The sequence below is a fragment of the Mercenaria mercenaria genome, chromosome 9 (genome assembly GCF_021730395.1).
Source record: "Mercenaria mercenaria strain notata chromosome 9, MADL_Memer_1, whole genome shotgun sequence".
NCBI classification, from domain to species: Eukaryota; Metazoa; Mollusca; class Bivalvia; order Venerida; family Veneridae; genus Mercenaria; species Mercenaria mercenaria.
In genome coordinates, this window is record NC_069369.1 from 22,821,620 (window position 1) to 22,846,637 (window position 25,018).

Sequence of the window (25,018 nt, forward strand, 5' to 3'; positions counted from 1 at the left end):
TCACCTCATCAAGACGATGTGCAGAACCCATGAGTCAGTCATGCCGGCTCAAGGTCAAGGTTACAACTAAGGGTCAAAGGTTTGAACCTTCCATTTTGTGTCCGCTCTATATCTCCTAAACCCCTTGAAGGATTTTCATCAAACTTTGGTCAAAAGATCACCTCATCAAGGCGATGTGCAGAACTTATGAGTCAGCCATGTCGGCTCAAGGTCAAGGTCACAACTGAAGGTCAAAGGTTTGAGCCTTCCATTTCGTGTCCGCTCTATATCTCCTAAACCACTTGAAGGAATTTTATAAAACTTGGGTCAAATGATAACCTCATCAGAACAATGTGCAGAACTTATGAGTCAACCATGCCAGCTCAAGGTCAAGGTCACAACTAAGGGTCGAAGGTTTGAGCCTTCCATTTGGTGTCCACTCTGTATCTCCTTAACCCCTTGAAGGATTTTCATCAAACTTGGGTCAAATGATCACCTCATCAAGAACTCATGAGTCAGCCATGTCAACTAAAGGTCAAGGTCACAACTGAAGGTCAAAGGTTTCAGCTCTGTATCTCCTAAACCCCTTGAAGGATTTTCATGAAACTTTGGTCAAATGATCACCTCATCAAGACGTTGTGCAGAATTCATGAGTCAGCCATGTCAGTTCAAGGTCAAGGTCACAGCTAAAATCAAAGGTTTTACCCTTTCACTATCCATAGCAGTGGCGGGGGATTTAGCTGTCTTTCAGACTGCCTTGTTGTTTTATTTATAAAAATACATTTCCCAAAATGACAAAAAGTTCCAATTTCTCCGCGACATTAGTTTTCTAAATGTTTTGTTTATTCTCGTCAAATGTACGCCACAAGATCCAACAGCACTCAGTTATTTTTGTACGGAAAATTACCAGACTGCGATAATAAGGTACCTCGCGACACACCATCATGTCATTTTTTTCAATTCAAACATTTATAATTGAAAATACTGGTCAAGTATTTATCATTATTCCTTACCAGCAACCTTTTATCTGTATATCGGAATAAAACTGATCCTTATACGAGTTTCACCAGCAGTAAGGGTCTCCATGTCCGTGTGATCAAGGTCGCTGACTTTAGATCACTAGGCCCTTACCGGTATTGGTTCGAAACACATCTGAGGTGCAGAATCTGTTCATGTGAGGACGTCATCTAGTTCGCTTGCGTAAGATAGATGGTTCTCCAGTTGCCAGAAAAAAATCCTTACCCTGGGTTTCAAGTATATAAGTGACCGGAACATAGACCCGGTGAGGATTGACTTACTTGTTGGCCGACTGATAAAACTTTTACAGGCTCCTTCCTAACAACTGTATGCTGTTGCAAAAAAAATGAGACAATTCTTTCTGGATAAAACATCAATGTACAAACTGATGTCGAATCCCTCTGGAATCGAAGCTGTGGAATAAAGGAAACACTACGTTATCAAATAATTACATTATTTAATGTAATACTTTATTTGATTTTGACGGCATTTTTGTTTGAAAACAGTACCAATTACTCGATTGGGCATAATTTCCGGGATGGTCTGGAGTGCAGATTATAGAACGATCTGGTTTCATTTTAGTCCTCTTCACAGAAAAAGCAGTACAAGTTGTATGAATCAATAAAAATTACAAAATTTCTTTACGAATTTCAAACAACAACAGGTTTTGTTCTCATTACTTTTCTTTAAGCTTATTTATAAAACTCCCTTTTTTCGTCTTGGAAGTTGAATGCTCCTGTCAAATTACTAAAGATAATATTTTCAAAATGAATTTTTCGGTATAATTTTAAAACCTCATTCGTAAATGTCAAAGCTATTTTACATTCTTTTGCTACATTTAGCTATATAGTTGCTTTAAGAGCTTTTTGCAGTTTTGGCTACAAGTGTATTACCAAGTGTTCGTATCTTTGGTGCCCCTCCTATAGTAGGTTAAGATAATTTAAACAATCGCAGCAGCACGTAGGACTTAATTTCTCTAAATAAAAAAAACATAATGCAACGGTGAAGCATGGCGAACTTTAAAAGAATGTTTGAAATTTGTTTCAAAGCAACATTATTGTAAATCAAAAAGGCGTTAACTTGAGAAAGGTTTTTGGTCATTCCTTGGCCTGTGATCCGGTTAGATATATTCATGAAATGATGATATATAAACAGTTACGTTATTGCAATGTACAACCTATTGTGACTTTTATTATAAAGGCTTTGACATACATAATACATGAGCTGAAACTTCAATTTTTGATTAATTAATCAAGGTAACAGTTGATTCACACTGCCTGTATGAGTATTATTTAACCTTTAGCCCGCTAAATTTTTTAAATGGATTGGTCGATTTTTCAATTTGGGCAGTACCATTTATTATTTCAACAGGTTTTTACTGAAAATTTATATCGGGACATTATATACGGTTAGATATGCATTCTGAGATAAACGATAACGATCATATAATGAAAGAAATCCGTGGAGAGACATGCTGCCATAACCCCACCCTCTTTAGAAAACTAAAAACCATGTCGGTTGGCAACTTTGAAAGACGATTATTTAGTGACCACGAGATATATGTGCACAAAAGTATCTGCGCGTTAATTTTAGGGGAAGTGTGTAAATGACACGTGCAAATGCTGTTTACATATATTGTCTGTAAAAGACTATAGTCCGAGAGCTCACGGACTTTTATTGCAACAATTGAGGCCAAAAGAAGTTTATACATTTTTGGAAACAATATTTCATTTCCTCCATGAAAACCCGTTTCTTAAGTGTCAAAGCCGTGCCTGTCTATATTTTGTTCACTTATGTTTGTGATAGGGGAGGTAAAACTCACTTGTAAAAATATTAGGGGGTAGGGTAAAGTTTACGTCTACAAGTTTTTTCACTGATTAATTACAGTAATTATCTGATTGTCAGTAAATGTATATATGTCCAACAATGACAGCAATAAGAAATTCATCAAAAAGGACTGAAGGGCAAACTAGATATTCAAGGTCAAAGGTCTGATTTATGTTAAAATCACAAAATTGGGCACATTTGAAATTTATTTTTATTCTTAAAAAATAGTTTGTAATCATAAGTCACTCATCTTTATTGATGTAATGCATATATATCAGCCAAAATCAGAAATGCAAATTTTATTGCAAAAAGTCAAGGTCAACCCTGATAATTGAAGGTCAAAGTTCATTTTCATGCAAAAATGTGAAAATTATTGCCTTAACTTTTTTAATCTGTTTAATATGTTTTCACATTATTAGTCAATGAAGTTAATTCGTTTTAATGTTTGTATGTCAGGCAAAGTCACCAGTGCAGATGTAACCCCCAAAATGCCAAGAGTAAAGCTTATATCAAGGGTCAAAGGTCAAATTTGTGTGAAAAATGGCATGAATGGCTTCCTGTTTGAGATATAACAGATATGTTTTAATCATTATAAGTAACTGCTCGTGATATATTTTAATGTATATATGTCTCACAATGCCAGTAATAAAGATATCATCTAAAATCAGACAAGTTCAAATGTAATATTAAGGGTCAAAGGTCATTTTCAAGTAAGAGAATGAAAAAAAAGCTCTTTAACTTTTCTCTTTGTTAACAATATCTTGCCGATATAAGTCCATAATATCAGTTCATCTTAAAATGTAAATGTTAGCCGATGACTAGTATGCACAAATAATTTCAAAACATTCAAGTTCAACCATAATATGAAAGGTCAAAGGTCAAAAAGTGATTAAAATGTTGCAATAATATCAGCTATTTGTAATAATTTTTATTGTTGAAAAGTACTTGTTTTGTCATTTCAGTAACTGATCGTTGTTCATTTTACTGTATATATGTCAGACGATGTCATGGAAGAGAAAGTATGTCAAGGTCAAACCTGGTATTAAAGGTCAGGGGTCATTTTTGTGTAAAAGATCAAAATGTAGCATACTTACTCATTTCTTTGTTTAAAAATAGCTTCTTGTTATAATTCACTTTTAGCAATTTATTTTAATGTATACATTTCAAGCAAGGACAGCTATGTAGGTTTTTTCTAATAAGTCAAAGCCAACTCTTTTATCAAAGGTTAAAGGTCAAATTTGTGTGGAAATTCGCAAAAACAGCATGTTTGTAATGATTTTTTTTTATTGTTTAGGTATTTTTGTCAACACTAGTAACTGATCATTATTCATTTTAAAGTATATATAACAGATGATATCATTCTTCCTTGATTATGAAAAATTAGTCAAGGTCAAACCTGACATTAAAGGTCAAGGGAGAGGGTCTTCAAGAAACTCGCCATTATGAAAAAAGGCTTTCAAGAACAAGTTGGGGAGCAAATGAAAAGATCCTACGGTAAGTCTACACAGGCATCGTACGGCCCATATCATAGTACGCATCCACCTCATGGGTAACTGCTTCCAAAAGCAGTAGAGATAAACTGGACAAGGTTCAAAATTTAGGCCTGATGATAAACAACTCCAATAAAAGAAATGAAAAAGACAGCCAACCTTGAGCCATTAGAGATCAGACGAGAGTACAAAGCACTTGTGCAGCAGAGAAGGCAGAGAGACTACCATCACACCCACTCCACTCAAAACTCGAGAGAAGAACAAAGAACAGACTGAAACGACAGAGTCTCAACCATATCGTCAACGGCCTGCAGAAAGGAAAAGCAGCAGCACTAGATGCAGAGGCAGAGCCGCTTGTGCCCGATGAATGGGTTCCTAGACAATCTGCTCCAAAGATCAAATTGGTGGTGCCAGGAGTAGAAGAAAAGGGAAAACAACACCAGGCTCACCAACAATCTCTTACGCTAGAAATGATCAATGACCGCTATCAAGCACACTCTTGGATCCAAGCATATACAGATGGATCAGTGGAAAAAGCAGTTCAGAATGCTGGTAGTGGTGCCTACATCAAATTTCCAGAACAAAATAAGATAGGCATGACTTTGACACTAGATGCGGCAGTGAACTGCACCGGTTCTGCAGGTCGCTGGCATTTCCCCACAGCTTGGTCTCATATGGGATGTCTGTGGGCCAAACTTTCTGGCGTACTTCTTCCAGATAGAAACCGCTCTGCAGGATGTGGAATGGTATTTATACCTCTGATACGCACTGGCGTTTTGGTGTCTTTGCAACACCTCGCTTCTTCATATGTTTTCTCAGGCCACAGTGTCCAGTGCCCTTACGGAGGATAGTTGTTTGGCTTTCTCTAATTAGCTTGTGCAGACCGTTATTATTGGGCAGGTAGCCTCCATCACTTCTGTTCTTCTAGTCTGACGCAAATCTATAATTTAGCAGAATCTGAGATTCTCTGTATGAAGCTTCCTTTGCAAAGTTCGCCCGCAGCTTCATTTTCGGCTATGCCCACATTTCCAGTAGCTGCCTCGTTAAGATGTCTGATGGACCTGCTGAGAGAGCCTGAAGAGCTCACTTGGAGTCTGTTAGGAAAACAATATTTTGTCCCTTTTCTCCTCGCTCATACAGTTGGGGTGTGGCCGAAATGGGGGCTTGCGTCTCGGCTCTAAAGTTGGAGAATCTTTTGCCGATTGGATGACAGAGTGTGAGAGAATTTGATGTAGGCACCACTCCCAGCATTCTGAACTGCTTTTTCCACTGATCTATCGGTATATGCTTGGATCCAAGAGTATGCTGGATAGGGTCATTGATCATATCTAGCGTAAAAGATTGTTGATGAACCTGGTGTTGTTTTCCCTTTTCTTCTACTCCTGGCACCTCCAATCTGATCTTTGGAGCACATTGTCTAGGAACCCATTCAAAGGGGACAAGCTGCTCTGCCACTATGTCCAGTGCTTCTGCTTTTCCTTTCTGTAGTCCTTTGACGATATGGTTGAGACTCTCTCGTTTCAGTCTTTTCTTTGTTCTGCTTTCGAGTTTTGAATAGAGTGGGTGAGATGGTAGTCTCTTTGCCTTCTCTGCCTACCCAAGGGCTTTGTACTCTCGTCTTGTCTCTAATGGCTCAAGGTTGGATGTCTTTTTCATTTCCTTTATTGGAGTTGTCCTCAGGCCTGAATTTTGAACGTTGTCCAGTTTATCTTTACTGGTTATGGAAGCAGTTACCCATGAGGTGGATGCTTACTCTGCTATGGGCCGTTCAGTGCCTGTGTAGACTTGCCGTAGGATCTTTTCATTTGCTCCCCAACTTTTTCAAGCCATTTTTCATAATGGCAAGTTTCTTGAAGACGCTCTCCTTTGACCTTTAATGTCAGGTGTGACACTGACTATTTTTTTTATAATTAAGGAAGAGTGTTATCACCTGTTATATATACTTTAAAATGAATAATGATCAGGTACTAGTGTTGACAAAAATACCCTAAAACAATAAAGAAAAATCCTTGCAAAAGTGCTGTTTTTCTGAATTTTCACACAAATTTGACCTTTGACCTTTGATAAAAAGGACTGGCTTCGACTTATTAGGACAAAACCTACATTGCTGACCTTGCTTGACATGTATACATTAAAATAAATTTCTAACAGTGAATTATAACAAAAGCTATTTTTGAACAAAGTAATGAGTAAATATGCTACATTTTGATCTTTTACACAAAAATGACACCTGACCTTTAATACCAGGTTTGACCTTGACTTATTTTCTCTTCCATGACATCGTCTAACAAATATACAGTAAAATGAACAACGATCAGTTACTGAAATGACAAAACAAATACATTTAAACAATAAAAATTATTACAAATAGCTGATATTATTGCAACATTTTACTCACTTTTTGACCTTTGACCTTTCATATTATGGTTGAACTTGAATGTTTTGAAATTATATGTGCATACCAGAGATCGCCTAACATTTATACATTTAATAAACAGATATCATTGACTAGATCGACAGGATATTGTCAACAAAGAGAAAAGTAAAAGAGCTATTTTTTCATTCTCTTACTTGAAAATGACCTTTGACCTTTAATATTACATTTGAACTTGTCTGACTTTAGACGATATCTTATTTATTGACATTGTGAGACATATATACATTAAAATAAACCACGAGCAATTACTTATAATGATGAAAACATATCTGTTATATTTCAAACAGGAAGTTATTCGTGCAATTTTTCACACAAATTTGACCTTTGGCCTTTGATATTAGCTTTACTCTTGGCAGTTTTGGGGTTACATCTGCACTGGTGACTTTGCCTGACATACAAACATTAAAACGAATTAACTTCAGTGACTAACAATGTGAAGACATATTAAACAGATTAAAAAAAGTTAAGATAATAATTTTCACATTTTTGCATGAAAATGAACTTTGACCTTCAATTATCAGGGTTGACCTTGACTTTTTGCAATAAAATTTGCATTTCTGATTTTGGCTGATAAATGCACGTTACATAAATAAAGATGAGTAACTTATGATAACAAACTATTTTTAAAGAATAAAAATAAATTTCAAATGTGCCAATTTTTGTGATTTTAACATAAATCTGACCTTTGACCTTGAATATCCAGTTTGCCATTCAGTCCTTTTTGATGAATTTCTTATTGCTGTCATTGTTTGACAATTATACATTTACTGACAATAAGATAGTTACTGTAATTAAACAGTGAAGCAACTTGTAGACGTAAACTTTACCCTACCCCCTAATATTTTTACAAGTGAGTTTTACCTCCCCTATCACAAACATAAGTGAACAAAATATAGATAGGCACGGCTTTGACACTTAAGAAACGGGTTTTCATGGAGGATGTGAAATACTGTTTCCAAAAAAAGTATAAACTTCTTTTGGCCTCAGTTGTTGCAATAAAAGTCCGTGAGCTCTCGGACCACTAGGTTAACCGATAAACTATATCCCAGAATGATAATTAATACGCTTTTAAATGTACTAGATCAAAGCGATTTGGTAAAGTAATATTTAGGTTTATCGGCTTCTGATAAAGTTCTGTGAACATAAGGTAGGGGCGGGGGAGTGATTGTCACAAGTTCCTAAATATAGAAGTTACTACCTAAATATTGGTACGCATGTATGTGGATGAATATATTTTATATTTCATTAGAGAATGTTGAAAATAACTACCTTGAATTATAATGATAATCTTCGCTTTTTTATACGCCCGTCTCTGAAAGAGCTGGGTGTATTATCTGAACACCCGTGGTGGGTGTGCGGGCATCGCCCAAAAGCATGTCCGCTCTCTTAGCCGAACAGTTTTCATCCGATGTTCACCAAACTTGCTGACCATGTTTGTGGGCATAATATCTCGGCCTAGTTCGATAACCATCCAAATCGCCTCAGGTACTCTTGGATTATGATCCTTGAATTACTCGAAATCTGCGAAATTAGCCTAGCCCATTCAAACGGTCTTGATCCGATTGTCAGTTTCATCCCACATGGAACCGCACAAATACATTGAGTCCTTCTTACTCTTTTTTTGGGTTAACATGGCATACAACATCAACATTATTACCTTTATGATACGTAACTGAATATTTAGACACAGTCTTGCACTCTTGATTAACTGTAGCAACAATTTTTAATTTACAACCATTTTGTTTGAGTAGCATGGGAACGAGAAAAAAAATAAGGACCACTCTCCGTATTAGATACCAGCATGTCGAAATAACGGCATTCTTTGATAGCATATTAGCTGTTGATATTATCCAGACAGTCAATGCTCTATTTATTCAGTTCCTGTGAAATGTGTCATTCTAATGCGAATCGATAGTATTTTATAGGGATCGTTCCGTGTTTTGAATTGCGTACTTAGATTATTCGTTCACTTGCGTAATTTAGTAGTGGATTTTGCCCTGTCAGGTTATTCATGTGTTTGTTACACGGTATAGAATGACTTATGATGTTACTGAAAGGTATGATACTTTTTAATCTTGTAGCAATACAATTTGTTATAATATGTTAGGCAAAGACCATTACAAATAAATTGTTAGATTATCACCAAAAGTACATTTATTATTTAAAAAGAAGAGGAAGAGGGAGGGGTGATTCAAATTTTAATTTTTATCTCTCATAATTTATAGTATTATGTAAATAGAAATCCCCAAGAAATGAAGAGGTAAAATTAAGAAAACGAAGTATGCTATGCTGTATAGTAAAATCGTAACTGTAAATTGAATAAACGGGTAATAAAAGAACAACAACAATAATTGAAACTCAAAGAAAGTAACTTTTATTAGTTTGTTCGAATGTGATGAAAGCTTCAAGCATATTTGAACAACTCTCGAGTCTGCTTCCTGGTGAACCCAGTACAGATGTCGTGTGGAAAGGTGTGGTCGTGACCCCAGTGGTGCTAGAACATATGACACCTGAGTTGAGCGACCGACACCTTAACCACTAGACCTGATGTACATATTTATGTGATTCAAACACCAAGAACTGGCCCTGTGGTTAAGGTCGCAGATTTCGAATCACTCGCCGCTGGATTCAAAACCTCTCTTTGGGTGTAGAATTCCGAAGTTCATGTGCAGAGCACGGAAGGTAGGAGGTTCTGCCGAGGTCTGGAATTTTATCCTCGGGCGAGGCGTATGTTTCCCACTACGATGTGTACTCCACGTCTGATTCATGTGGGGAAGTTGGCACTTGCTTGAGGAGGACAGGTTAGTACTGGTACAGATTCTAGGTTAACTGCCCGCCGTTACATTTATGAATTACAGTTGAAAAAGGCGCTAAACCCAAACCGAAGCAAAGTAACTGAGAACCAGTATAAAACAAGTGTGTTTTTAGTCATTTAAGACAGGCCTATAAGCTAGCGATTCCTGCTAAAAGTGATCGAAGTTCGTCATAAATTACAGTAAAACGTTGTGTATACATGTGTGTTGGTCGATATATAATGCAAATTATTGGAAATGTGAAGACTACCAATATATTCTTTGTATAATGTAATTGTCAATATACATAAAAGTACGCAGGAATTTGACTGCGACTTATATTACATTTTGCATGTCTATATTTTCATTCTACTGACTGCTCAGTGTGTTTGTTCCAGACTAAAACAATAACATTATTCCATAAACTGCACTTACGTAAGGCAATAGCAAATAAATGTTAAGGTGAAATTAAAGGGTAGAGGACGACTGTTTTAGCAAGCGCCTACTTCCCCGTCTGGCATGTTGTTTATAACTGACATTTTTGTATGTCTGAAGAAAATTGTCTCCTTTGTAAATTTCGTCTTCAAGATGATTATTAATTCCATGCGGTATTCTACGCAGTCGTATGCCCACGCCATCTACTTTGAAAACTTTGAAAACATATTATTCTGTCAATATAAAGTTAATTTTAGAGACACTAATATATATTTTTTTCCGCCAAGGTTATGTGAATGCAGTATATATATTTATTATACCTCATATAAATGTCAAATGCAAATTTCCCATTAGTTTTACTTGAATAATATATCATATGCCCCAGTGATTTTACATCACATGCGCAAACTCGTTTTTTTTTTAATTTCTGCGCAGGTGGTATGATCCATAATTTCATATCACATGCGCAACAGCGTTATTTAGTTTTTCTGCGCATGTGATATTTTTTCATATCACCCGTTGAGAGATTGATACTTTTGCATCGATTAAAAGAGTGAGTCGATTAATTTTCAGACGAGGCGCTTATATAATTATACTTTAGGATTAAATTACCCTTTTCTGCTGCTCTTGCATGTGCGAATACGGCTGAATTTTCTTCTTCTTTTTTGTGCTACGTGCAAAATATTTCGAAAACATTTTTTTATCAAATATTGAATCGAAACTACCACAATAAGTTTGGAAATGATCTAACTAAGAAAATGAGTGCTCACACTTGTATGTTTCGTTTAGAAAAAAAAGAAAGTTTTCGCCGTTTTTCGAACGCTACTGTTAAACCCAAACAAAACAAGCAAAATATAAGATATCAGAAGTACAAGGGTTGATAAAAAGTAACTTACTTAAAAGTCCAAGAGACGTTAAGCTTACAAAATTAAACGTGCATTATTCGACATTTCGTGATAATATTCGAAATTTCGACTAATGTTCATCGAAATCTCAACAACTTGCTCGAAAATATCGACTTTTTGAAGTTGTCTTACATCTAAAGTTATTGTTTATTTATTGTAAACGGAGGTAATTTGACAGTACATGGTATATGAGTATTTCATTAGTACTAATCGATGATTGTATTAAACATGTGTGGATATTGATTTTTTTTTATCTCATTTAAACTATGACTCATAAAGCACTCCAAGTTACGTAACAAGTTTTTTTTTCCAAATTTGAATTTGTGCAATATATTTTAAGGACGTAATTATTGCAATAAATTTACCCTTCATAGACTACCAGATGTGGAGTCACACGTCTAATTGTCATGTAAGATCTATAACTATGCCTTTGCCACTCTAACAGCTCAATAACTGTCATAAATTTACCATCTCCACTGACATTCGAATGGAGATGAGAGTTTTATTCAGTGAAAAACAATTTTATGGATCATGTTTATAGTGGCGGTAAGTTATTTACATTTTACAATTTTGAATTTACAATAAATTTCAATGCGATGCAGAAAATATCAGCCATTATTTGTCCATTGTCCAATAAACTGATTGTATAATTCAAATGTTGCAGTTATAGGAGAAGACATTTATAAGCTTAGCTTACGGATCTAATCCTTTTTCAACATGTATGATAACAATATTGTAAATTGTAAATTGTTGTATGCACATATGTTTGAAACAAAATATGTTTAAACTAAATGTTGCAGTTTCTAAACTGATGCATATGGACTACTGTACCTGCAAAAGGTTGTTGGGAATCGAGGCGAAAGCCCGCTAGTAAACTTTTTAAATAAAATAGGTTATAATAAGCTCGTAATATTTGTAAAGATAGATCACTTAAAATCATGGCTTAAAATCAACAAATGAAGATGTCCATTTCCAAGTATGTTTTTAGATGTTATTTTAAACAACGACTGGCACTGTTTAAGTAAGTGTTAAGTTCCACTTATTCAAATACCTAGTCGCGGTATTCTTGGTAATAGATGGTGCTTAAGTATAGAGGTACTAGTGTTAGCGTCTACGAATGTGAGTTCACGAGTAAACGAGTGTTTGCGTTGTTTTATCTTGGGTCTTCATGGGCTAATGTTAAAGCCCGTTGATTTCAAATCTCTTGCCCATACTGATTTGAGTTCCAAACCCCGATTAGGGTGTAGATTTCTCTACGGGTGGAAGCCATCCAGCGGGATAATTGATGGTCGCTGAAAAGTTGTCATATGACTTAAATCGTGTCTGTGTGGCTCTGAACCCAATAATATCACAAAAAAGACGTCCATAAACAAAACAAAACACATACTGCATGGAATCAAAACAAACAATGGGATGAAACAATTATATTATTACATGTAACACTTGATTTTATTAAGGTCACTGTATTATCGATTACTTAATTGGACACAATTTCCGGGATGCTTAGTCGCTGTTTATAGACGCTAATACATGCTGAATATGGGATCTGATATGGATGTCTAAAATGAGCCGCACCATGAGAAAACCAACATAATTACACTTTCGTTTGCGAGCTGTTCGCTTTCGGTTTTTCTAATTGCAATAAGGATTGAAAGCGAACAACATGGGTCCTAACCAGACTGCGCGGATGCGCAGGCTACTCAAGATCCATGCTGGTCGCAAACGCACAATGTTGGTTTTCTCATGGCACGGCTCAAATGCATTTTCAAATCAAGAGGTATGAAATTTCTCCTACGCTTTAAGGAAGAATTAGCATTTCCTCTGTTCTTTCATTTCGCAGTAATATAAAATTCCTGATGCCCACTTTGTAAGTAGCCTTTATATGTAACATACTGTTTTCCTTAACTCCTTAATTCTTTTTTCGTCGTAATTTTCAAACTCCTTCCGTGCCGAAACGAATACAATTGAATTTTGTATTAAGCAGACACTTGTTTTAAACAGCAAGTCAATTTATTTCCAGCTTAGTTTCTGATCTAATTAAAACTTGTCTGAAACAGCCATCTGCCTTAAGCGGTCAGACTGTGTCACTCCGTTTGCTGGCAGCTTAATACAGGTTTGACTGTAGTTAAGGATTATTGCCTCTCTTGGTGACTGGCACTGTCGTTCGCCCGTTGTTGAGGTTTTTTTTCTAAGTACCTTTAGGGTCCCCATATTTTCTGCAAAATATATTGTCTCCTCTGCGCAGAACAAGTGGCTATGTTATTACATAAACGAGCAATGAAGTACTTACTTTGGTGAAGATGTGTACGTGTGCACTGGAGTGACATGTATACACATCAAGTTGTACTGAGGTGACGATATGTAGTACTGAGGTGATGATTTGTACGTATTTGCATTTAAATGACAATTTGTATGTGGTTGCATTCAGGTGACGATATGTGCGTAGTTGAACAAAAGCAACGATATGTATGTAGTTCCACTAAAGTGACGATGTGTACTTAGTTGCACTGGGTTGACGTTATGTACGTAGTTGCACTAAGGTGACGATATGTACGCAGTTGCACTGAGGTGACGATATGTACGTAGTTGAACTGAGGTGACGGTATGTACGTAGTTCCAATGAGCTGACGACATGTACGTAGTTCCAATGAGCTGATGACATATACGTAGTTCCAATGAGCTGGTGACATGTATATAGTTTCAATGAGCTGATGGCATGTACGTATTTGTACTAAGGTGAGGTGACGATATGTACGTAGTTACACTGAAGTGACGGTATGTAAGTATTTGTAACGAACTATCAATTGGACAGCACAAACTGGTGAATGCACAACACAAACTAAGAAATGTACCGGACAAACTAGTAAATGTACATAACAAACTGCTTTATCTACAAGAAAGATTATGATTTGTACAAATATTGGAAAAAGCACATGACAAACTGATAATCATTATGTCAAGACTGTCTAGGTGTTCCATACCCCGCACTGAATAAATTAATTAGGGGTTATCCCTAATTGCATGTTTATTTTTAGAAAGGCAGGAATTTTTTATATCAAGAAATACTGGCAATTTTTTGATATCAAGAAATCAAATTTTTGATATCAAGAAATCGAATTCCTGATATCAAGAAATCAAATTCTTGATATAAAAAAACTGATTTCTTGATATCCAGAAATCGAATTCTTGATATAAAAAAAATAGTCCGTATTTCTAGGTATCAAGAAATGATTTCTTCATATCAAGAATTCGATTTCCTGATATCAAAAATATAACTAATTTTTTGATATCAAGAAATGATTTTCTGATATCAAGAAATCGAATTCCTGATATCAAGAAATCGATTTTTGATATCAAAAATTCATTTGCTGATATCAAAAATTCGATTTTTTTATACCAAAACATAGACAGCATTTCTTGATATCAAAAAATGAATTCCTGATTTCAAAATCGATTTTTTGATACCAAAAAATGATTTATGGAAATCAGAAATTCGATTTCTTGATATCAAGAATCATTTCTTGATATCAAAAAATAATTCTTGATATCAGGAAATCGACTTTTTGATATCAAGAAATCATTTCTTGATATCAAAAAAATGCCTTGAAAATAGTAAAACGGCGACCCATACTAAAACGATTAGTACGTAGTTGCACTTAGGTTAGGATATTAATGTAATTTAACTGAGGTGACGATATGTAAATGGTTGTACTGAGTTGATAATATGTATGTAGTCCTACTGAGGTGACGATATGTAAATGGTTGTACTGAGTTGATAATATGTATGTAGTCCTACTGAGGTGACGATATGTAAATGGTTGTACTGAGTTGATAATATGTATGTAGTCCTACTGAGGTGACGATATGTAAATGGTTGTACTGAGCTGATAATATGTATGTAGTCCTACTGAGGCGACGATATGTAAATGGTTGTACTGAGTTGATAATATGTATGTAGTCCTACTGAGGCGACGATATGTAAATAGTTGTACTGAGTTGATAATATGTATGTAGTCCTACTGAGGTGACGATATGTATGAAGCTGCACTGAGGTGACTAGATATGCGTAATTGCGTTGGGGTTAGGATATTGTAGATGACTGAAGTAACGTGTGTTCGTAGTTGAACTAGATGATCATATATAGTACGCATTGCGTGTGGGATATGTGATGTAATGATGTTTGTATGCAGTACGATGACGATAGATGCAGTGTACTAGAGGGGACGATAATTATTTAACGGTAACGGCCCCCACCATAAAATTGGGGGTGGGGTGGGGGGCATAAAGTGTTACTTCTGTCCGTGTGTGTGTTTGTTTGTGTGTGTGTTCGGGAAAGGGTGGTTAAACTTGGCCAGATTTCATTACATATATACTGGTAATGTGGTCTTCGTGTCCGGTCCATAACTTTGACATACATGGTTCGATTTCAAAATAATTTGACACGAATAATAAGTATGGATAGACAATGTGTCACGCGCAAAACCAGATCCCAAGGTTTAAAGTCAAGGTCATACTTAGAAGCCAAATGTCACATACAAGAATGACTTTGTCCTGAGCACTTCCTCTTCATGCATGGAGGGATTTTGATGTAAGTTGGCTCAATTGTACACCATCATGAGACAGTATGTTAGGCGCAAGAACCAGGTCCCTAGTTTAGAATTACTTCCCTTTGTTGTTACTATAAATAGCTTATATTGTAACTATTTTATTACTGGTCGTAGGGAAAAATCAAGACCACTTTTCTGTAGTACAACATGCATGTTACATCCAATTTTGAGAAGTATTTTGACCTATCTCTACCTGGTAAGTATTTTTGTGTGGACTTAATTTTTTTATTTTTTTTTTAAAGATTAACTTCCCTTAGTTGTTACTATAAATAACTTATGCCTGTGACATTTCTCATGTTGCGGGGGCATCCGTGTCTGTGACACATTTCTAGTTCTTTTTCTGTCTGTAAGTTCAGCGTACGTTTTCTGTTGTCAAAGTGCCATTACCATTGTCCATTGAATTAGCTGGTCTTTTGAAGAATTTATCATACATAATGCATGAGTTAGATATTCAGTTTTTGATTAATTTGTATCAAGAATGTAAACAGCTGGTTCATGCTGCCTATGGGGATATTATTTTAATTGACTGATGTTGTTCCCAGGGCACTTGAAATAAATAAATGTTTTAGGAAGCAGGGACCTTATGTTCATTCCTAAGTTTGATATAAAGAAAAAACTTAGGAATGTCACAAGTTATAACCTAAACTGTTTCACAAAGATTACTATGTCCTAAATCGTGTGTATTTAAGACGAACCTGAAGACTTGGCCCAACAACCATGATAATATACGCTATTATAAAGTTATTTATTTTGACTGTTCAATGATTGAATAGGTCTTACGAGTATGAAATCTTTAAGATAGCATTATATAAATTATTTGTCAAACATGTTTTGATGTAACCTTTCATCATTAACACTTTAGTGGTTATTAAGAGCATGACCAAAATGTTAAAGTGAATTTGTGTCGTTTTTAAGAATAAATACAGACTTCACCGTCGTTATTTCGCCCTTCACCTCGATCTTGCGCTTCGCCATCCGTTCACAACCGTTATCAGATGTTAAGGGCGTTTAACTTTGTCAAATTCCGTACCCTATGATACGTTTCCAGGAAAATTTGGTAAATTTATCAATTTTTTTGAAGAAAAACAGTCACCTAATTAACAGTCTATTGTGATTTCGATTTTGTCACACATGATGCATCAGCTGGAGGATGTAAACAGCTGGTTAACATTGCCTATGGGGAATAATATTAGCTGTTGTTTTGTGCACAATCTGGAGTTTACGTTTCTAAGGAGCGGCTTTAGAACGTGTTCAAAATGTTCAGTCAGGCCAGGACCCGAACTATTTTCAAGAACAAATATCCATCAGGAATTGAAATGAGATTTTTCACAAAAAAAAGCTTTTTTTTTCAGATTAGAAAATTTATTTTGAGATATCTGTTGCCTGCCAAGATCATGTTACCATACAAAGTTTCATTAGCGGCTCTTATATGCTAGCATTTAATGATCAAAGTAATCACAGATTGATATATTTATTAAGAATAAATCATGTAATACTTTGCAAATAAGAGTACAAGCATAAATATCACAGATCCCAATAATTTCATATATTTAAAATGAGATCTTATTGATATACAGTTTAAACTTGAGTACCCATGGTAAAGGTCTAACTAGTACTTTTACCGTACAAGTCTAACTTTAGGGCCTATAAGTACTTATATAATATATATATATATTAAGGATTACTGAAATAATTCATCTGTTCCACTAATTATACTGACTAAACATGTTATGCCAGGAAAGCACATGAAAGTCTTATTTCCAATGGTGCCCATGACGGGACAATACTACATTTAAACAGGGTAACAGACAATTTTTTTAAAAGAAAAATGTGAAGTTGAAGGCCGAAACGGAAACCAAACATTAATATGAGGCTTATACTTTACCTATATTTGGTAAACATAAATACTAGTCATAGGCAAATCCGGTCTGGGCACAGGAAACGCCCGCCTCTTCTACAGTCAAACAGGTAGTATTTTTAAACATAATTTAACTGTTTCACTTCGCTCGTGAACGTAACCGCTGATAACGCTCTCATTTTCCCTGTATACGTCCTTTGCAGTAGTTTTTTGCTCTAGTCATACTAATAAGCCATTTGTATACTTTTAAAGATGTAATTTTCAAAAGTTAAATTACTGGGTGTCATCGGCACAAATTACAAGGTCATATATGTAAAGCAACAGGCGGGGAAGAAAACATGAGCCTTCTGAAACAATTCCGCCCGTTCTCAATACGTTTAATAGAGATCACGAGATACACGTGCACAAAAGAGTCTGTATATCTGCGTTTCATGTTGCTTTGATTATCTTAAGACGCATGCTCGTCTTACGTAATATTTAAATGAACCCACGCAAAAGACTTACTGACGCCAATTCTTGGGGAAATATATAAATGACCCGTGCACTAAATGAACACTGTTTATCATCTGTAAAAGAGTAGGTTAAACGATGAATTATATGACCGGAAACATTGATTATCTGATAATTAATACGCTATAAACGAAAACAGACTAAAGACAATCGATTTGTTAAAACAAGACCTTGGTTTATCGGCTTCTGATTAGTTTTGGTGCTAAATATAGAAAAAAAAAACTTTCTTGACAATTGGTATGCATGTAAGCAGAGGATTTATTGTTTATTTTCTATTACAGCATGTTGAAAATATATACTACGGAAGTATAAGGACTATACTATACACGATGTTATATATACGGCAAGTTTGTTTTCCAACACTTAAATAAAAAGGTTTGAAACCATTTCCTTTCCCTAGATTGGAACTATTTGACAGAATCATTTCGAAATGACGGCATTCTTTGATAGCATGTTAGCTGTTCAGATGTTGTTATCTAGACAGTTTCCAAATAACAGTGAAGACTTTATTTATTCAGTGTCTGTGAAATTTGTCATTCAAGCATCACCAGAAAGGCGAATCGATAGTATTTTATAGCGATCGTTCAATGTTTTAAATTGCGTAACATCAGCATTGCGTGTTTTGCTTCACTAGTGTGTTTGGTACAGGATATATTTTCATAGAATTTCTTACGATGTTACAAAAAGGTATGATACTTTTGACAATATGCATTGTATGTATTATTAAATAATTGTTTGATGACGTTTAGAGACCTTAAAGGCTCATAATGCCTTTCGATCTTTACAATGTGACTGCCACATTTTTTGGTTATGACCATAAAAATGTCTATTCCTTTTCAAAGCTTATTTTTGATAAGTATTTTCTAATGTTAATTGTCAAAGATTTGAATATCAATGAAAATAGTAGAAAATATTAGTGAATCCATTGTTTATGATTACCTCCCTTTATCGATTTAACTGAATAAATGCATGTGTAATATTGAAATTAATGATTTTCTGTTCAAATTATTATGTATTTCTTCTTAATGTGTAGTTGTTTTTATCATAAAAATAAAAGCATTATGGAACTTTAACCCTTACCCTGCTATATTTCTGTAATGGACTGGTCCGTCTTTCAATTTGGACAGAACCATTTATTATTCAAAGGGGTTTTCACTGAAAATTGACTGACTGAATAGCGAACAGTGCAGACCATGATCAGACTGCACGGATGTGCAGGCTGATCTTGGTCTGCACTGGTCACAAAGGCAGAATCATTTGCCGCCAGCAGGCTAAGGGTTAAGGAACAGAACGACATGTATTTATCTTACAATTTATAGGCATGTTACTTTGCATGGACCTGCAAGGAGCATTCCTTTATTGTAAATATCTGTAAATATTTAAGAAATGTCATAGCTTACACTGTAAAGATGGTAGTTTGTGATTATAATAGAACTTCAATGTATTATATGTATAAAAGTACAAACTAGGAAATCATGCAGAACTTCAGGCAGATAATATCGGGGAAAAAATCCTGGTTAAAGTGGCTTTTCCTATTTTTACTTCATTGTGGACCTATACTTGACATTTTGGTAGCATTTTCAATGAGATGTTTTTGCATTTTTAGAAATGTAAACAAAACTTACACGTGTGTTCATACCCCCATTTTAGCTGTCAGTTTGGAAAATGTTTCATAGTGTTTTTGTGGTTTATATATCATGTACGAACTTAAGGCTAGAAAGAGTCTTTCTTAAAATGGGTCTGGCTATGTGTGACAGCTCTTACAAGATCATTAATTTTATATAACTTATAATATTTTTATGCTCTTCGAAGGGCGGGCATACAGTTGCCGCTTTGTCCGTCCTTTCGTCCGTCCGTCCGTCCGTCCGTCACACTTGTCCGGAGTATAACTTGAAAAGTAATAATGGCATTTAATTGAAACTTCACATAATAATAGATGTCATAGAGACAAAATGCAGTGTCAAAAAATCATAACTCTACCTTACCTATTTTTTTTTCAATTATCTCCCTTTATTATACAAAATAAGGCTTGTCCGGAGTATAACTTGAAAAGTATTAATAACATTTGATTGAAACTTCACGTAATCATAGAGGCCATTGAGAAAAAATGCAATGTCAAGGAATCATAACTCTACCTTACCAAGTTTTTTTTAATTATCTTCCTTTATTATACAAAATAAGGCTTGTCCGGAGATTTACTTGAAAAGTATTGACGTTATTCGATTGAAACTTCATAAAATGATAGAAGCCATTTAGACAAAAGGCAGTGTCAAACTCCAGAACTCTACTTTACCTAGTTTTTGAATTATCTCTCTTTATTATACAATATAAGGCTTGTCCGGAGTATAACTTGAAAAGTATTAATGGCATTTCATTGAAACTTCACAAAGTGATAGAAGTCATTGACGGAAAGTGCAGTGTCAAACAAAGAACCATAACTCTACCTAAACTATTTTTTGAATTATCTTCCTTTATTCAATTTTCTTCTTTTTATTATCACTATCTTTTTTTTTTTTTTTTTTTTGGTTTCTAATATCTTATTCGCCATTTTGGGACAAGCACATGCATCGGGGAGTATCATTTGGTTTTACCGATTCCTTGTTTACTGCTATGCTACCTTATTTTTTCAAATACAGTTAGAGCCGTGCTACGGTTCAATACTATATTTAAAAATGAGAACAGAGTCGTTTTATTTCGACCAGGTATTGCTTTTCTTACACGTGCTTCACTGTTTATAGGTTGTAAGATTTAATTCTAAGCATTTACTGGAATATGCTTACATGAACCGTTCGTATGTAATAATAATTATAATTGCACATCAAATTCCATGGTGCTATTGTTTATGAGAGCCTTTACCAGCAGAGAATAAATAGACCCACATTATAAAATAAATCTGTGTTCAGCTCATAACATCTTATTTCGCTTTGTCATCAAGATCTAACTTAACTTTTTATGGTAGAAACCATTCATTTCATTCCGTAATTTCCTCTCAAAGACGCCTATCCTAATTGCTCAGAAACTCGGTTCAAAGAATATATGAGCCGTGCCATGGGAAAACCAACATAGTGGCTTTGCGACCAGCATGGATCCAGACCAGCCTGCGCATCCGCGCAGTCTGGTCAGGATCCATGCTGTTCGCTAATAGCTTCTCCAATTCCAATAGGCTTTAAAAGCGAACAGCATGGAGCCTGACCAGACTGCGCGGATGCGCAGGCTGGTCTGGATCCATGCTGGTCGCATACCCACTATGTTGGTTTTTTCATGGCACGGCTCATATAAATGCTTTCGGGCCGTATCTGGAGCTTTTCTAATAATTCTAAATTCTTGTTAGATCGACTTTTTTTTCAAGAAAAGACATCTAGCCATTGTACTCACCCAATTCGTCAGCGTCGACACCGGCGTCCCGATTTTTTTGTTTAAGCTGGTATCTCAGTAACCATATTTGGTAACGAATTGTAACTTCATGCACTTGTTCATTGTGAAAAACTGACTTACAATGCACAGGTTCCATAACGCTGCTTTACATTTTTACAAAGTGATGCCTTTTTCGGCTTAGCAGTGTTTGATATTAAGTTTTTATAAGTAAGCTGGTATCTCTGTACCTGTTCATATGAATGGATTGAAACTTAACACACGTGTCTCTTAAGATGATATAATATGCTCAGCACAGGTTCCATAACTCTGTTTAGCATTTTGACAAAATTATGCATCTCCTCGACTTTTGGATTCATTCAATTAACTTTCTTTATTGACAAGGCTTTTTAAAAGTCGAGCGTTGCTGTCCTCCATCAGCTCTTGTTTATGCAGAGGTCATTTGAGTCGCGCCATGAGAAAACCAACATTGTGCGTTTGCGACCAGCATGGATCCAGACCAGCCTGCGCATCCGCGCAGTCTGGTCAGGATTCATGCTGTTCGCTAATGGTTTCTCTAATTGCAATGGGCTTTGAAAGCGAACAGCATGGATCCTGGCCAGACTGCGTGGATGCAAACGCACTCTGTTGGTTTTCTCATGGTGCGGCTTAATTATCTATTGTTTTATTGTCCAAAAATTACATTAAATAGTAAAACGAACATTCACAACTGAAAAACTTCTATATTTTGCTCATTCGAACGGGTTAGTTAAGATTTACGCTCTACGTTGATGCGGGTTAGCGTTTGTATCCTGTGTTAAATATGTTTGTACAGTACCATTATTAACTGTTAAGATACTGACTGAATGGCGAACAGTGCAGATCATGATCAGACTTGCCGCAAAGGCAGAATCAATCGTGTCCAGCATGATAAGGGTTAATGTAAATATTTTTTGTATATTGAACAATGTAAACTATACATAAAAGTAAATAAAGATAACTGAAGTCATGTTTATTGTATGGCAGACAAAACCGAAAGCAAAAATGTCAACGGGTGACAAATATTGTATAGATTTCATCACTAAACGTATTTTCTGTGCCGTCTATCTTAAATTACAATAAACAGAACTATTTTGCTTTTATCAGAACCATATTTTTACTTTCATTCGAAGACACCTATACTAAAAATTTCAGAGTATAAAATTTAACCATGATCAACTATACTGGTTCGCGAATTTAATGAAATGGTGGAATTTATCATTTAAATAAATGTAGGTTTGAGACATAAACAAAGTTGGATTTGTGTACCGTTTAATATGCTAAAGTTCAGCATAATTGAGACTGTATTAAAGATCTGCGAAGTATATATACTGGTATAGTAGCTTTCATTAGAAAAAGTCGCTTTGGGTTTATATATTGTAATTATACTTTCCGTTGCATTTACAACTGCTCGTACAGAACGCAAGATAAAAAGCCCTCATGTACGGTGTTCCGTTGGGGCCATCCTCATGTGATTCGAAAGCTTCGGCCTTTTTCGTTGTTTTTAAACAAAAATCCTATTATGATACTGACGGGCCGGAAAAACTTGAGGTACTTGTGTGAACTGCGTCTCTTTGAAGTATAGTATAAAGTGTGTTCAGTGGCTATGCTTATTATTGCAAGCTGATTTGTGTATCATTTCACACGTGCCTAACGATTCAACCAAAATATTCGTTGTTCAACTTGAAACACAATGAAATATCATATATGTACGCGTGCGTAGGTCTAGATCAAGAAAATCAGTTTGCCATTGAAAACTGGCGGATCTCCTCCGTATACGTGCGAATCTATACCATGTACATTCTGTCTGTCGCCCGTAATCACGCCAGCACGTGTTTATAATGTTTGTAGTTCTAGCACAAATAGATACAATAAACTTCAGCTTGTGATTCTTTACAAGTCCGAAATGTATGAACTGCACTTACGGATTGACAATAGCGAATGTTATAGTAAAATTAAAGGGTAGAAAATGACACTTTCGTAGAAAACGCCTACTTCCCTGCCGAGCATATTGAATATAATTGACACCAGTTTTAGCTGTATATGGAACTGACTCAATTTCATGGAACAAATAGTCTACATGATGATAATGGTTTTCACGCGGTATTTCACAGATCTGTCTGTACCTACTTTGAATAACTATATTTAAGTTTTACTTTATTGAATTGTAAGTTAATTATAGTAATCTTATTCTTAGGGGAAAATAAGAAGGCAATATTAAGAATGTAAAAATAGAAACATCTAAATTGATACAACTGTTCGGTTACTCAACGCGAAACCAAATGTGCATGTGCTCAGATAGACCAGTTCCACTTTGAGCCCTAATTGTTTTGCATCAGCGAGTGATTTATCGATGATCATTTGAATGAATGTCTTCTCACTAGGAATATCTTCTCATTAGGGATGTCTTTTTTTTTACTATTATATTAACATCCATTACGATTTCTGTGCTCAAAAGCGGTACACAAGATTAGAGGGCTTTGCACTTTAGTAACATTAAGTTTAATAGTCTAGTTATACCAGGGTACATTAATTTGCAGGAAAGACAATCGTTATAGATTGCAAAGACAAAAGAAGAAAAACTTACCACATTACGTCTAGACTTATCGCAGAAAATATTTTACAAACATTCAAGGAACTTCTGTATTATATACAATATGGATATTATATAAATATTGCATTCCTGAGAGGGCGATATGAAAAATGTTCACCACGAGATATATGAATATCGACCGAGGCGCCAGTCGAGGTCTATATTCATATTTCGAGGGGTAAACATTTTTCATATCACCCTCTTAGGAATGCAATATTTATTTTATTATACCGAAATGACATTAAAGGTCAAAACATTTACTGTAAAATCAACATAATGTTTTAAATGATTTATCTAACGTTAAAAATGAATTACCAAATAATGGAGACTGAATTAAGGAGTGCTTACTTGTTAGCACTCGGATGGCAACTCTTCTGTGTAATAAGACATTTTTTGTAGATTTAGTCGACACGTTTGCATATCGCTGAATCCTATGTTAAATTATGCGCATTATCATTTCAACATTGTGACGCTGCTGAAATCGCTAACAGTAGGCCTAACATTCGAAAAACGGCGATAACTTTATTATTTCTAAACGAAATATATATGTGTGAGCACTTATTTTCTTAGTAAGATCATTTCCAATTTCATGGAAATAGTTTCGATTCAATATTTGATAAAAAGTTGTTTTCGAAATTTTTGGCACGTAGAACAAATCATTAATAAAAGAAAAATCGACCGGGTTCACAAATGAAAGAAATTTAATCCTAAATTATAAAAGCACATCTTCTGAAAAGTTAACGTCTCAGTCTTTTACTCAGTGCAAAAGTATCAATTACTCAACGGGAGATATGAAAAAATAATATCACATGCGCAGAAAAACAAAACAGCGCTTTTGCGCAGGTGATATGAAATTATTTATCATATCACATGCGCAGAAACTGAAAATAACGATTTTGCGCATGAGATATAAAATTACTGGGGAATATGATATATTATTCAAGTTAAACTAATGGGAAATTTGCATTGGATATTTATGTGAGGTATAATAATCTAAAATATATATTAAGTACAAAAATCAACATGGTGGCCTTTAATCGGACACTTTCTAATGCGTCTACCGGTCATCTTGACCTTTGTATAATTGGGACCTTTTTATAAATGGTGTATTGTAATTCACTTGACCGTGTATGTAGCTATAGATTTAGGATGACAATTGTAACTTGTTTACTTTCCAA

At 35.2% G+C, this 25,018-nt stretch overlaps 1 protein-coding gene across 3 annotated transcripts in view; it reads left to right on the forward strand.

Moving 5' to 3' along the window:
* The window catches only part of LOC123546697 (alpha-mannosidase 2-like), a 76,073-nt gene that overhangs the window by 7,178 nt on the left and 43,877 nt on the right, over window positions 1–25,018 (forward strand). Inside the window, exon 1 of one of the 3 annotated variants that reach the window (XM_053551015.1) lies at window positions 8,687–8,807. The exons of 1 other annotated variant lie outside the window; for it this stretch is intronic. The gene's annotated coding sequence lies outside the window, so the exon portion shown is untranslated. Of the gene's footprint in view, window positions 1–8,686; window positions 8,808–11,318; window positions 11,429–25,018 lie in introns of those variants that run through there. One more of the 3 variants, XM_053551014.1, reaches the window with a different exon arrangement.